This window comes from Elaeis guineensis, chromosome 14 (assembly GCF_000442705.2).
Source record: "Elaeis guineensis isolate ETL-2024a chromosome 14, EG11, whole genome shotgun sequence".
NCBI lineage: Eukaryota > Viridiplantae > Streptophyta > Magnoliopsida > Arecales > Arecaceae > Elaeis > Elaeis guineensis.
The window spans coordinates 29,602,004-29,619,506 of NC_026006.2; positions in this window are offsets into that span (position 1 = coordinate 29,602,004).

The following is a 17,503-nucleotide window of genomic DNA, read 5'->3' on the forward strand; positions in this document are numbered from 1 at the left end:
CTATCAAGGTTGATAGATCCTATCTTGATGCGCACCTTACTACAGTGGACCAACTGTCGCCAATATCCACTACAAGGGCTCATTGAGATCCATATTTATGTGTCAATCAAACTCCAGTAACCTCACTGTGAGCAGTAGTATTATCTTAAGTTAAAGGATCAGTCACACAACTACAGCATCGAGACAATGACTGATGATTGAATAGAAATTTAAGTGATCTCTCATATGGTCACGCTCAGTGCTAGTTGTTCTCTAACAACCACCTGCACTCGTCGCTCTGTGTCTCTACACAGTAGATTAGAGATCCATCTATCCTGAAAAAAGTGATTTATGCATCAGTCTATCTGGATCTATCACCATCCTCATGATGATCCTATGATCGAGAACCTTTAGGAATTAAATACATATCTCTATTCTTAACACCTTGAGAATATATATCGAAACTAATTTCATAGACGATTCAATGACTAATTACACTTGAATGAAAAAGAATTTACCCTTTTATTGATCATATCAACATATTAAATATAAATTTATACCCTAGATATATTATAATATGTCAGTCATATTGGATTCTAAGACATACATCTAACAATTTGTCATCTACATACAGCACAAGGAAGATAACTACAGAATTAGAAGCCCACTTGTAGATGCAAGGCTCTTCTCCATTCCTAATGAAGCCATATATTTTGATCACCTTATCAAAATGCATGTTCCAACTCCTAGATGCCTACTTAAGTCTATAAATAGACCTTTTCAGCTTACACACTTTTGACTCATCTGTGAATGTGAACCTTTCAGCTGGTATCATATATACCTCTTCTTCTAGCTCTCCATTAAGGAAAGTGATTTTGATATCTATCTGCTAGATCTCATAATCTAAGTGTGCAGCGATAACAAGCATAATTTAGATGGACTTGAGCATTGCCACAGGAGAGAATGATTCATCATAGTCAATACCATAATGCTAACGGTAGCCTTTAGCAACTAGATGGACTTTATAGGTCTCTACCTTCCTGTCCCCTCCTCTTTTTTTCTTAAAATTCTATTTATACCCTGTGAATTTTATCCTTTCAGGCGGATCAACTAGTATCCATACACCATTGATCTCCATAGACTCCATCTCGAACTTCATGGTCTCAAGCCACTTTTGAGAGTCGAGCCTTTGCATGGCCTCTATATAGATGATCGGATCCTCATCATTCTCATCAAGTTCGATGGGGTCACCATCCCAAATCAGAAAATCATAGTATCTGTCCGACTGATGTGGTACTCTATTGGATCTCCTCAATGATGCCTTTATTGGCTCTGGATTTGATTCACCAATCAAATCTAATTTTGTGTGTGTCGATCTTTTCACCTCATGAACTTCATCAAGTTTAATTTTACAGACATCAGCTTCTTCACCAAGAAACTTCTTTTTCAAAAAGACTGTCCGACTGTTGACCAACACCTTTTGTTCTGTAGCGAGGTAGAAGTAGTATCCTTTAGTTTCATTTAGATACCCTATGAACAAGCATATGTCGGACTTTGATCTACGCTTATCTGTCTTTAAACGCTTGACATAAGCTGGACACCCTCAGATCCTAAGGTGTGAAAGCACTGGCTTACGTCCAGTTCATATCTCATATGGAGTTTTATCGATAGATTTACTGGGCACCTTATTCAAAATGTAGAAGACAGTTTCTAGAGTATATCTCCAAAAAGAGATTGACAGACTCACAAAGCCCATCATGGATCGGATCATGTCTAACAAGGTTTGATTCTTTCTCTCCAATACCCCGTTATATTATGGTGTTATAGAAGGGATCTACTATGAGAGAATCTCATTCTCTTCCAGATATGTCAGAAACTCACTGGTAAGGTATTCACCTTAGTCTGATCAAAGGATTTTAACACTCTTTTCAGTCTGTTTTTCTACTTCAGCATGAAATCGTTTGAACATTTCAAATGATTCTGATTTATGCTTCATAAGATAGACATACCTATACCTCGATAGATTATCTGTAAATATAATGAAGCAGTAGTATCCTTCTCTAGCACTTATGTTCATAGGTCCACATACATCAGTATGTATTAGACCTAGAACATCGCTGGCTCTTTCATCTTTTTCCATAAAAGGTGATTTAGTTATCTTACCAATGAGATAGGACTCGCAGGTAGGCAATAATTCACAATCATTTATCTCAAGGATACATTTTTTGATCAACCTATCAATTCTATTCTTATTTATATGACCAAACTTACAATATCAAAGATAGGATTCATTGACATTATCTAATTTAAGATATTTACTGGATGTGTACATTATACTAACAGGTCGTGATATTATGTATATGCCATGTTTTAATTATCCATGCATAATTACAGTATCATTCACAATGATATCATAAAAATTATTTTTTATTATAAATTTATAACCAAATTTTGCCAAAAGATTTACAGAGACTTGATACAAAAGTCTTAAAAAATTTATGATTGACAGCCTTTCGAAATTATTTCAAAGCAGCTTCGAATTGGATTCGAATTGAATCTTTTTTGGATGAGATCTTTGGAGTCCTACTGTCATTGGAATTCTCTCACTCCTTGGCCAACCAGCACTTGATGTGGTGCTGGTTGTGGGCCATCCCATATGGATGTGGGTGTGGGTGCATTGTGGGAGCCATATATGGTGGCAATCCTTTCTCTTATAGGAGTCCTTTTTTGTTAAGTAGTGGACTGATTCAAAGCTTGTTTGAATTAGGAATCCTATACTTATTGAATTATAAAAATTATCTATAAATAGAGAAAGTCTCTACCTATGGATATACAGCAAAAAAATCAGATTGAGAGAAGAGAGAAAGAGAGAAAAAGGTGTGGCTTGTGGGCATCCTATCCTTGGATTCTTCTCCACCTTGCTGCCCCCTCTTCCTCTTGGCGTGGGCCATTTTTGAGAGTCTCCTTTGCTGGTGTGAGGCAACACACCAGCACCTCTTCTCTCTCATTTGGTTGCTTTGCAAAGGTGCTTTGATCAGATGATTCATCCTACTTTCCTACACTGCTTGGTGTGCACGCGAAGTAAAGGGCCTGCAGTTCCAAGCCTACACGAAGGTTGAATCCAGATTCTGAAGATTTGATCCTTAATTTTACTGCAATCTAGGTAAAGATTTGATCCTTATTCATATAGATTTATAAAAAAATTTTAGATGCAACTCTGATAATTCATGAGAAATAGGTTTCTTTTCTTTCAATTGGTATCAGAGCCAGGCTTTGATATATGGATGCATAACTAAATTTTTCTTGATTATTTACATATTGCATACAACTAAAATTTTATGTTAGATATTAAATCTAATTCAAATTTATTTAAATATAATTTTTGATCTAATTTTGATTAGATTAGATCAACCTAATCAATAGTTGATTAAGGTTGTTATAAGTTTGATATAACAAAATTTTATTGTTGTTAAATTTTATTGAAAAAACAATCAGATTTAAAATTTATTTTAAATTTATTTTAATAAAATTTTAATATTATTATTTTAGTTATGAAGTAAGATTTATTTTAGATTTGAATTGGATATTTTTTTATGGATATTTAGATCAAAATTCTAACGAAATTCAGCACTACACCAAAACAGATTTAATCAGAAATTTAATCATTATGTGTTCATGTTTGTATCTAATTAATTTTTTAAATGATATCAAATCTAAAATTAATATTTTATAATCAATATAAGATATGTTTTAGATCTAATATGATGTATATGATATATCAAATCTAATTAGATTAGATGAAGAACATAATTGATAAGATCAAAGACATGTTCATGACATAAACTGTTTTGTCAAAATTGCATATTAATGTGATTACATATGAAATTAAATTTTAAATATTAGTAGCCAAGTATTCAAATTGATAAGATCATCAAACCATTTGATCATAAGAGATCTAAGAGATTAATCTTTCTTGTCTATCTGATGGATTCTCTTATGATATGTAGGGGTGTGTCATTGTGATCCGATTTCTTGAAGAAAAAAAATGAATAGATTTTTATGAATTATTTTGATCATAAATATATTTAGATTAGATCTAAAATAATTTATGATTTATTATAATAAAATAAATTTAGATATAAATTATTTTAGAATCTGAATAACATGTTACATAAGATGTAATCGGTATTGATCTAAAGATTGTCATGATGCATGTGATGTATGTATGAAGTTTAGATCATACCTATATATGTTTAATTGTTAAACATGTTATGCAAATTTATTTTTATGAGTTGAAACATATGGTATGCTTTATCTGAAATCTTAGTAGAATAGTTCTACAAACTGAAATACATGTTTCACACACTTAATTTTAAATTAAGTTTTAATGATCTAGATTTGAGAATTGAAGATCATAAAAATACCACATAAAATGATGGGCAAAGGGTTAGCATGAGTCAGGCCCATCTAATGGGTTAGACCTAGGGTTAGAAATACATATGGACTAAATAGAGAAATTAATTAAATCTAATTAAGTATTGAATTAGATTAGGTCAGAATTTCTCTTGATCAACCTCAATAGTTGATATTTGATCAAGTCCATATTTTTGACCCTAATAAATGGACCATGATCATGGCTCTATGGTTGAGTTTGAATCTTCTGGTGGATCAAATCAAAATTAATTAATCAGTTGGTGTCTAAGATAAGTTTGACAGATTCGATCAAGTGATTTTTACTTAGGAGCTACTCACCTAGATGCGTCTATGGCAAGTTAATGGTACATTCTTCCCACTGATCTCATTTATCTGACTAACATAATAGATTATATTTTAATTAGGTCACTAGTCGATTCGAGCTGACCCATGCCATCAAGGTTAATCAGTGTGACTAATTTAGGTATCTTTAGATCAGCTTGTGACTAATCCTTTACATGACTTGATGAAGTCAGTGGGAGGATTTACATCTTACAGGTTAACTTCTTCTCTTATCCTCAGGTCAATGAAATCAAATTTTCTAAATTATTAGGTCCATAAAATGATACAGTTATGGAGATAACTTGTTCATAGCCCCCATTAAGGTGCGTGATAATGAGTCCAATGTTCTAAATAGTCATTGGAGGTGCCACATGCCTAGTGTCTATTAGACATTAAAATTATTATTCATCATATGACCATCTTGATGTACCTTCAAATCAATGCTCAGTTTGGCTGAGCCACACTTGGGTCTGAACATCCGTTTGTTCGATGCACTTGGTGTCGTCATGTTAATGGTTGGACCTAATCAGGATTTTCAGTAGAGGCACCACATGCCTGCTGAAGGGAAGCTTGGGGCAAAACCTAATTATTAGAAGTTGTTTGAAGAAATAATTGGTTATGAACCAACCCATGGATGCATTAGGATTAGCTGAGCTACACTCGGGCTCGAATATAGTCTGTGTAGATTCTAGTACCCGCTAAGGAATTAATGTAATTCTTCGAATTAGAAGTAGAGGCTATCAATTCACATAAAATAATAGGAGAATCTTTAAACTAAAGTCTATATCTTTGGGATTAAAAAATAATTCATATACTAATAGACTTATATTTTTTCTTTCAGCTATGGCCAACATACTATCCCTCCGTATGTTGTTGGACAGTGACAAGCTCACTGGACCCAACTTTGATAGCTAGTATCGAAAGTTGAAGATCATCTTGGAGCATGAGAGAATTCTATACGTCTTTATGGATGAGGCACCTGAAGAATATGCTGCTAATGCTACTCGTGCTGTGAGAGACACTTACATAAAGTGGCTCAATAACTGAATGATTATGCATTTGTAATGAAAGTAGCTATGAACGATGAACTTAGCCATAAGTCTGCAGCCTGAGAAGATCATTCAAATGTTGAATGAGTCCTTCAGCACCCCTAAGGATATAAAGAGATACAAAATCTCTTGCACAGTATTCAATGCTCATATGCGAGAGGGGGCTTCAGTCATCGATTATGTATTATACATAATTGAGTAGATTGAATGCTTGAGCAAACTTGGCTTTCCATTGCTTGAACAGTTAGGCAAGGATGCTATTCTCAACTCACTATCAAAATCCTACCTATCCTTTCTCAATCATTACAGAATGTGAAGCCTGCAGTGAACTACCATAATTTACTAGGGTTACTACAGACTTTTGAGAAGGACCATCAGCTCTAGAAGAAGTCGATGAATCTAGTGGGAGGTTCATCTGCAGGTTGTCGATCTTCTAAGAAAGGAAGAAAAAGAAGGTACAAAAATCCCATGCCGTCAATCCTAAGTAGAGTAAATCATTAAAAGTTGATAAGAGCTAGATAGAGTACTTCTTTTATGAGAAGCTGGGTCATTGGAAGAGAAATTATCCTGCTTACATAGCCACGTTTGATCTGAACAGGCCTAAGAACAAGAGAAATAAGCAAATGGTTGCTTCATAAAGTATTTATATGATAATTCTTTGTAATTTCTCTATTTATAATACTACTATCTGGGTATTAGATACCAAAAGTTCAATAAATATATGTAATTCATTGTAGAGACTACAGATAAGTAGGAAATTTTGAGAGGGTGAGTGATTTCTGAATGTTGGAGATGGAAGCCTTATTCTAGTTCTAACCTTGAAAACTTACAGCTTGTCTTTGAGTCCAGTAGTGTCATGTTAGATGATTGTCATTATTGTCCCTCTTTTTTTAATGAATATCATCTCTGTAGGTTTTTTGGCCAAACTTGATTTTAAGTTTATAATAAAAGATTATTTTTATGATATCATTATGAATGATATTACAATTATACGTAGACAATTAAGATATGCCATATACGTAATATCACAGTCTATTGGTGTAATGTACACAGCCAGTAAACATCCTAAATTAGATAGTGTCAGTGAATCCTGCTTTTGGCATTGTAGGCTTGGTCATGTGAACAAAAGTAGGATTGATAGATTGATCAAGGAATGTATTCCTGAGATAGATAATTATGAATCATTGCCTACCTACGAATTCTGTTTACTTGGTAAGATGATTAAGTCACCTTTTAAGGGAAAAGGTGAAAGAGCCAATGATGTCCTAGGTCTAATACATACTGATGTATGCAGATCTATGAACATAAGTGCCAAAGAAGGATACTACTACTTCATTATGTTTACAGACGACCTATTGAGGTATGGATATGTCTATCTTATGAAGCATAAGTCAGAATCATTTGAAATGTTCAAATGATTTCGTACTGAAGTAGAAAAATAGACTGAGTATTAAGATCCTTCGATCAGATCGAGGAGGTGAATACCTCACCAATGACTTCCTGACATATCTATAAGAGAATGAAATTCTCTCACAGTGGATCCCTCCTGGAATACCACAACATAATGGGGTGTCAAAAAAGAAGAATCGAACCTTGTTAGAGATGATCCGATCCATGATGGGCTTTACGAGTTTGCCAATCTCCTTTTAGAGATATGCTCTAGAATCTGTTTGCTACATTTTGAATAAGGTGCCGAGCAATTCTATCGATAAAACTCTATATGAGATATGGATTGGGCGTGAGCCGGTGCTCCACACCTTAGGATCTAGGGGTGTCCAACTTATGTCAAGCATTTAAAGATAGAAAAGTTTGGACCTAAGTTTGATAGATACTTGTTCGTAGGATATCCAAAGAAAATTAAAGGGTACTACTTCTACCTCACTGCAGAGTAAAAGGTGTTTGTCAGTAGCAAGACATCTTTTTGGAAAAGGAGTTCCTTAGTAAAGGAGCTAATGCTTGTAATATTGAACTTGATGAAATTCAAGAGGTGGAAAGACCGATACACACAGAATTGGATTTGATTAAAGAATCGAATCTGGAGCCAGTAGAGGTGTCATTAAGAAGATCCGATAGAGTACCGCATCAGTCGAATAGATACTATAATTTTTTAATCCAAGATGGTGATCTCATTGAACTTGATGAGAATGATGAGGATACAATCACCTATATAGAAGCCATGCAAAGATCCGACTTTCAAAAATAGCTTGAGACTATGAAGTCCAAGATGGAGTCCATGGAGATCAATGGTGTATGGACACTAGTTGATCCGTCCGAAAGAATAAAACCTATAGGGTGTGAATAGATTTTCAAGAGAAAAAGAGAAGCAGATGGGAAGATAGAGACCTATAAAGCCCATCTAGTTGCCAAGATTTATCGTTAGAATTATGGTATTAACTATGACAAGACGTTCTCTCTTATGGCAATACTCAAGTCCATCTGGATTATGCTTGCTATAGCTGCACACTTAGATTATGAAATCTGACAAATAGATGTCAAAATCATTTTTCTTAACGGAGAGCTAGAAGAAGAGGTGTATATGATATAGCCTGAAGGATTTACATCCACAGACCAGTTGAAAGTGTACAAACTGAATATGTCTATTTATAGACTTAAGCAGGCGTCTAGGAGTTGGAACATGCATTTTAATAAGGTGATCAAAATGTATAGCTTCATTAAGAATGGAGAAGAGCCTTGTGTCTATAAGTGGGCTACCGATTCTGTTGTCATCTTTTTTGTACTGTATGTAGATGGCATGCTACTACTAAAAAATAACATCCTAGCTTTGCAGAGTGTGAAGCTATGGTTATCATCACAGTTCTCCATGAAAGATTGGGGAGAAGCATCCTACATCCTAGGGATAAAGATTTATAGGGATAGATCTAAAAGATTGCTTGGATTGTCCCAATCTACGTACATCAATACCATGTTGAAGTGGTTCAACTTAGATAATTCTAAGAGAAGCTATCTTCTGATAGGCCATGAAATTACTCTCTTCAAGAAGGATTATCTGATAACTCCTAAGGAGAGAGAACGTATAAGTAGAATACCATATGCTTCAGTAGTGAGATTTATCATGTATGCCATGATATGTACGAAGTCGGATGTGGCCTATTCACTAAGGATAGTGAGTAGGCACCAGTCTGATCCGGATGAAAATTATTGGAAGGTTGTGAAGGCAATCTTTAAGTATTTAAGAAATATTAAAAACTAATAATGGCTTATCTATGGAGACATTGATCTGAAACTTGTGAGATATACTGATTTTAATTTTCAGTCAGATTGTGATGACAATAAAAGTATATCGAACTATGTATTTACTTTGAATGAAAGAGTTGTTTGTTGGAAAAATTTCAAACAACATACTGTAGTCGATTCTGTATGTGCAGCGGAATACAATGCTGCATCGGATGCTGTCAAGGAGGCAATATGGTTGTAAAAATTCATCACTGAGCTGGGAGTTACACCTTCTATTGATAGTCCTATTCTGCTATATTATGACAGTAATGGTGCCATAGCTCAGGCAAAAGAATCAAAGTCACACCAGCACACCAAGCATATTCTATGCTGTTATCACCTGATACGAGAGATTGTGACCCAAGGTGATGTCGAGCTTCAGAAGATCGATGGAAAGGAGAATCTAGTCGACCCCTTCACTAAAGCTCTCAGAATAAAAGAGTTCGATGATTTCAAATGGAAGATGGGTATAAGATACTGCCCTAATTGACTTTAAATCCAAGTAGGAGTTGTTAGAAATTGTGTCCTAAAATCAATCGTGTGACGATTGAGTTTTTTTTTGTATATAAATTATTCATTGATAAATAAAAATTATTTTGATATTATTCATCACAAAGTTACATCTTCCTAGTAGAAATCTTATGTTGTGATGAAGTACTTAGAACAATATTAGTGAACAATAAAAAGAAGATTTATCATATAATTTTTAAATATATTTGTGACCAAATGATACATCATTACAGGACAATGACATTTATCGAGTAGAGGTCGTTGTGTACCATATGGGTTAGTTGTCCTCTTAACCAAGGAGTGTGGTGATACTGGTATGGCATACAAGTGAGATGTAGGAGTACATTATCATTGAACAAGTAACTCACCTACGGAGCATTCTGCTATCAAAACCTGCTTGCGAAGCGTATGGGTGTAAGTATCCCTCAGACATGAGATCACCATAGTGACTTACAAGCAACTCACTATGCTTTGATGCTGGACTATCTGAATTTTTAATACAGTGATGAAGGCTACTGGGTACAGTCAAGTACCTGCAAAATCTGTATGTGGATCAAGATGGGATTGACCCCTCCGAATTATAGGAGTTGATGCATCATTATATTTTAATTTAGTAAAACTTTGACTAGGATAATCTATGAGATAGATTTGAAAGATTGAAATACAATGTGGATGAAGCATTTTGGGTTAACAATTAAACCTAGACCATCCTAGAGCATTCAAGATCAAAGGGATAAATTATGCAGTAACTATATGCATAGATTCTAAAATATTCTTTTGTAATAATTCGATCTATCCAGGTATTAGAAACTATTGCTAGATGGTAGCTTCGATTAGTACAGGAATCGATTTCTGTGCAACTGACTTAGTGTTTGAACCTATGGAGTCAAACACACAAGTTAGACAACGTAAAAAAGTATTGACCTATATTTGTATGTTCAATTTGGAAGTACTTGACTTGATTGAACATATAAACTAACTTAATTGAGAATTAAGTTATGGATCAAATGGGATTGAAGAGTTGACTATGTCTAGCTAGCACTACACATAAGGTTTAGGTTCGATCCCGGAGATGAACAGTTTCTGATCTATGATCCATGAAGTCTATGAAAGATTGAGTGCTGAATAATTTTAGATTAGATCTAAATTAATTAGACTTAATTGGCTCAAAATTTTAAGTTAGATTTGATACAAAATTTTTAAAGAATTTAGGATTGACAGCCTTTCAAAATTATTTTGATCCAGCTTCGAATTGTATTCGAATAGGATTCTTTTTGGATGAGATCTTTAGAGTCCTACTTCCACTGAAATTCTCTCACCCCTTGGCTGACTAGCACCTGGTGTGGTGCTGGTTGTGGGCCGTCCCACATGGGTGTAGGCATGGGTGCATTGTGGGCGCCATATATGGTGGCAATCCTTTCTCTTATAAGAGTCCTTCTTTGTTAAGTATTGGACTGATTCAATGCTTGTTTGAATTAAGAGTCCTATACTTATTGGGTCATAAAAATCATCTATAAGGAGAGAGGGTCTCTACCTATGGATATATAGCAGAGAAACCAGATTGAGAGAAGAAAGAAAGAGAGAAAGAGGCATGGCATGTGGGCATCCCATCCTTGGAGTCTTCTCCACCTTGCCACCCCCTCTTCCTCTTAGCGTGGGCCATCCTTGGATGTCCCCTTTGTTATGAATTATTGTTAGATGTATGTTCTAGAAGCCAATATGACTAACACATTGTAATAATTTTAGGACACAATTTTATACTTAATACATTGATATGATCAGTAAAAGGATAAGCTTATTTTTCATTCAAGTGTGATATGTCCTTGAATCATCCATGGAATTAACTTTCGATACATATTCTCAAGGTGTTGAGAATTAAAGATATATATTTAATTTCTAAATACTCTCGATCATAGGATCAGCATGAAGATGATGATCGATCCGGATAGATCGGTGCACAAATCACTTTTTTTAAGGTAGATGAGTCTCTAATCTACTGTATAGAGACACAGAATGATAAGTGTGGGTAGTTGTTAGAGAATAACTAATACTGATCATGACCATATGAGAGATCACTTGGATTTCTACTCGATCGTCAGTGATCGCCTCGATACTGTAGTGGTGTGACTGGTCTTTTGACCTAAGATGGTACTACTGCTCATAGTGAGACTACTGGAATTTGATTGACACATAAACATGGGTCTCAATGAGCCCTTATAGTGGATATTGGTGATAGTTGGTCCACTATAGAATTAGGATGTGCATCAAGATGGGATCTATCGATCTTGATAGAAAGGAGTGGTCCTATGAGATTTAAGAGGCTAAGTCTGAGAATCTGTGGTCACAGTAGTGTGATTGATGGAAAAGAGTTTTTATAAAAATCATATTTGGACTTAAGTTGATTGAATCTATCATATGACTGATGTTGAGGTTTGACAACTTATCCATGACCTACCATCTAGTCAGGACTCACGATAGAGGGATTGAATCACACGTTAACTACACCTAAAGGTTCATTTCAGTTCTACTGGGTTGTCACTACATACTGCTAGATGTCACTGGTGGATTATGAGAGCTCACTAGGGTGGTTCTGGATCGACAATTCTTGATGAGTTAGAGTGGAATTATTCTGACCCATTAAAAAAAGTTTTAATGATACTTTGATAGAGATCATTGTATATCTCACTACCAGATAGAATTAAATTTATGGGGTCACACAACAAAGAGATTAGGTCTGAAATTAGCAATTAAGCTTATGAAGTATTAATTGGGTTTAGAAAAATCCGATTGGATTCAGAAAAATTCAATTGGGTTCAAGGTAATCTTGCTAGTATATGGTTGGACTCAATTCTTCTTTATGTTTAGACTTTTTATTTGATAAGATAATTCAAGTTTAATTATTTGCTAATAACCTAAATGAATTAGATTCATTAGACTCCAATTGTTGGGTGTCTAAAGTTATGGATCATATGAATTAAGGGTGCAAGTCCCTAATTAGTTTCCTTGATAGTTATTATGGGGCACCATCTTGATTGGATCAAGTTGGGCATATCCTATGATTAGAGGGTCTTTTGATTTCATATGAGGCATCCCTTAGGTACAAAAGAGGGTGTGTTTTATTGGGTCCAAGGGCTTCAAGAGTTGGCACCTAATAGGATTGCTAATGTAAGTTAAATAACTTAAGTTATTAGAAAATCTAATGCAAGTAGGACTTGTATTATGAGATTGAATAGAATTCAATCCTCATATCTATTTAAAGGGACCTCCCCTAAGATTCTTAGAGTATCCAACCAGCAGCCTATGCCCACCTTTGGAGACCACCTACGCCCTCTCTTCTTCTCCCTTTTTCCTCCCCTTCTCCTCCCTTGTTGGGGCATCCCTTCTACCTCACGCCCAAAGCTAGTTGGGCATCCTTCTTTGCTAGTTCTTGGTGCTTGGTAGCAGCACAAGTAAGGATAGAAAGGTAAGAGAAGAAGAGAAGAAGAAAATCAAGGAAAGAGATCAAGTGTTGATTGTGATACAGGCTTCGTTCAGATTCAGCAAGCTGAATTTTCTTGGAGAAAAAAATTTAAATTGAAGAGGACTGTTCTAGACTGATCCCAAGTGGATACCTATAGAGGTCAAACACTTGTACAGATAGAAAAAAAATCTTTTCTCTTTCAGATCCAAATTTGAAGAAAGAGATTGTGAAACAGGTAAGCAATTTGATCACAATCTGAATTTCAGCATATGTCAATTTCAGCACATAAACTAGATCCTTGTGGTTTTATATTTTTATGCATGCATGATTCAAATTAAAAATATTTTAATCTTGTATTTCACTATGGTGTTTAGAAAATAAAATTTTTAAATACATATGCATGCCCCAAACCTCGAATTTCAATTGTGATATCAAAGCCACGGGTTTCATATTGCTGAAATTATCATATATATTTTGAAAAAAATTTCAAAATATAATTTTTTCTTGATACATGAGATGTATAGATAAATCTTTGAATCTAATATTTTATTTTGAATTTAATTTTAGAACATATAGTTGATATGTCAAAGTATGCATAGATATGAATTTTGATCTAGAACAGTTCTTAGTTCATGTTCATATGATATGTAGATGCGTGCAAAAACCTAAAATTTTTTATGACTTGATTTATGATTCATATATGAGATATGCAATTACATATTTAAGGTCATAAAATTACTTTTGATATGATCTGTGATTAGTATATGAGATATATGATATCATGTTTTAGATCTGAATTTTATTTAGATTTGAATTCTACCTGCATATATGTGATATATGTTTGTATATTAAATCTGAAAATTATTTTCATAATTTAAAACTTACTTTCATGTAAAGAATTTTTGATTTAAAATTTGATTTTAGAATCTGAAATTAGTGTTTGTGCATAAGGGTTTTGATTATGGGAAAATCAAAAATTAGATCATATAATAGGATTGCATCTAGGGTTTTTGATTTGAATCATATGGGTCTAATTCGATTGAGTAATTGATCAAACTGAGTCAAGTATTGATTAGAATTAGATCAATTAAGTTAAATGATCATACAATTATTGTTGATCAAATCGTTTGAGTCCCGTATGTAGAATCGATTAACCTAAGAACCTAATTTAACTTGATGGTTTGAGCTTAATTCACTAGAGTTAATCTATTTGGATCAATTGACCTATTGGTGTCTAAAATAAGTAATTGAAACATAGTTATTTAATTGATTCTGTTTGCTTACCTGATCAATTTAATGATATCTAAAGAAAGCAACGGAGGGATCCCCACCAATCTCGACTTACCTGATCAATTTGAAAGATTGGGTTTTGAATTAGATTACTTAGCAGTTTGGTTTAGCCCATGCCAATTAGATCGATCATATGATGATCAATTAGATGAGACCTAAATCTAAATCTCCTCATAAATATTAAGTCCATAGGTCTTCCATCATTGTGTTAGTCAATCGGATAGGCAGCATGTGTAGATTTCAAAATTTTTGAAAATAGGCAGCAAAAAATCAAATGGGTTAAACCTTTTAACACCACATGTAAGATATCAAATCTAAACCTACCCAAGCCTAGGAGAAAATATATATCAATAATCTAAAATTTAAAAATACTTATGAGATCAGATCTCATTATCTTGACGCAGGTAGATATTCACCACTTCTGATGATCTTGGATTCGTAGAAGGTTGAGCCGCACATGCATCCGATCTCTATGGATATCCATCGGAATTGATCTCAAACTTTTTTCTCCTTGTAGAAGATTCCTTTTCTCAAGAAAAAATTCAACCTTGAACATTTTGATCAATTTCTTTGATCTGGATTGTAGGATCAACCCCTTAATCAGTAGCCTTCTTCTTTTTCTCCTTGATCTACAATCTCTAAGCCTCCAACACTACTTTTGGGCATGTGGAAGAAAGGCACCCAACCTTTGGGCATGGAAAAGAAGAGAGGGAGGAGAGGAGGCATGGAGAGGGAGAGAGAAAAATTTTTATTGATGAAAATTCTATTCATTAGAAACCCTAAAGTCCACCCTTTAAATAGATACTACCCTGACACATATTAGGAACCCAATTATCTTAAAAAGGTAGATCCTTATCTCATAAGAACCCTCTACCTTTTCAATCTAATTTATGCCAATTAAAATCAGATATAAATGGTATATAATCAGCCACTTAAAGTATGTATAAGAGGCATTCATGGAATATTTGTCAGGTAGTTGGGACGCCAACTCTTGGCACCCCACAAAGGGATCTCTAGCCAAAAGTGATGGGACATGGCCCCACCTCTCTCTCTCCTCCATGCCATGACACATTAGAGGGGGTGGGCCTCTCTAGGATATGGCACCCAATATATACCAAAAGAAAAGGAATGTGCCATCCAATCTTCCAACTATTCCATATGTACACTTAGAGATAATAAAAAGATAAAGAAGAGATAATGTTAGGATAATTATGCCAACTAATTGACTTAATCAAATCCTCTTGGGCTTGCAATTAAGAGTCTAATTAAATCCAAATAGATTTTGGTTAGGTTCAAGGCTATGAACTTGATAAAATCAAAGTCTCAAGAAGAATTAGGTTTAATCGTGTGTTAGTATAGTTCTCATAAACCTAATAGGATTTCAATAAACTCTAACCCAATTGAAACTTCATTAGTTCAATTAGTAAATTCGAGATTAAATATCTCAATGTGTGATCCCATAGGTTCTATTCTTTCTGGTAGTGAGATATATTGTGATCTCCATCACAATATTATCGAAAATCTTTTCGATGGATTGAAATATTTTTAATTCTATCCTTCGAGGACCATCGATCATTCAGATGATGTCTGATAAATCTCATAATCCACTAGTGACACCTAGTAGTATATAGTGGCAACCCAGTAGAATGAAAATACAAACTCCTAGATGTAGTTATCATATATTTCAGTCCTTCTATCATGAGCCCCGACTTGATGGAGGTCATAGAGAACTCATCAAATCCCATCATCAGTCATATGCTAGATTGGCTCGACTCGAGTTCATTTGTGAATCCCGTGGAACTCTTTTTCAGTATTCATACTTTCTTTGGTCGAAGACTTTCTAAACTCAATCTCACAAATCATATAGGACTTCTCTTTTTCTACCAAGGTCAATAGATTCTATCTAGGTGTATCCTACTCCAAACAGTAAATCTGAACCTATTGGAGCTAACATACACAGTAAGGATCTGAATGGGTAGGGATCAAGAGAACGTGCAATCAAACCCAGTAGCCTCACTGCAAATAGCCAATGACATCGCAGGTCAAAGGACCACTCACACCATTGCAGCATCGAGAAGATCGCTGACAAGTGAGTAGACATCCATGTGGCTCTCATGTTGGTCACGCTCAGTGCAAGTTGTTCTCTAACAACCACTCGCACTTTCACCTCAATGTCTCTACACCGTAGACCCAAGACTCATCTATCCATAAGGGAGGTGAACTGTGCACCAATCTCAAATGAATTGATCACTGTTCTCCATGACAATCTATTGATCAGGAGCATTTAAAAATTAACCACTAATTAATGTATGTCTCAAATTCTTAACTCTTTAAGAATATACAAAAATCATCTTTGTTAATTTCTACAATAAATCATAGACACATATACATGATTGAAATACAAAAATTCTTTATGGATAATAAAAAATTACAAGTATAAGTTTAGACTCTGAAAATACATAATGTGTCAGCCAACAATTAGCTTTTAGGGTACAAATCTAACAAACTCCCACTTGACCTAAAGCCAATTAGCCATATACCTAAGACCCATCTTCTCAAGGTGAGCTTTGATCTTCTGCTGATGAGAGGCTTGGTCAGCGGGTTCACCACGTTCAGTGTGGAGTCGACTCTCGGTACCTCGATGAACTTCTTCTCGAGATATTTGTATATGATGTAAAATCGCCGCTCTATGTGCTTGAACTTTTGGTGAGACCTGGGCTCTTTAGCAAAGGCTATGGCATCGTTGTTGTCATAGTGCAGTGCAATGATATCTGATGGCATCATACCCAACTCCGTAATGAACTTCTTGAACCAAAAAGCTTCGTTAGCAGCTTCAGAGGCGGCGATGTACTTGATTTTCATGATCGAATCTGTAATGATTGGCTGCTTGAAATTTTTTTAACTAACCGCACCACCATTACATAAGAAGATACACCCCAATATAGACTTTCTATCATTGACATCAGTCATAAAGTCTGAATCGGTGTATCTCTTAATTTTCAGCTCCAATCCTCCACCAAAGACCAACATTAAATTCTTACTCCTTCTCAAGTACTTAAGGATATTTTTAACAGCAATCCAGTGTTCTTCTTCTGAATTTACCTGATATCTATTCGTGACACTCACGGCTAGTGCTATATCAGGGCGTGTACATAACATGACATACATGAGACTCCCTATTGCCGAAGCATAAGGGATCTTGCTCATGTGCTGGTTCTCCTCAAGT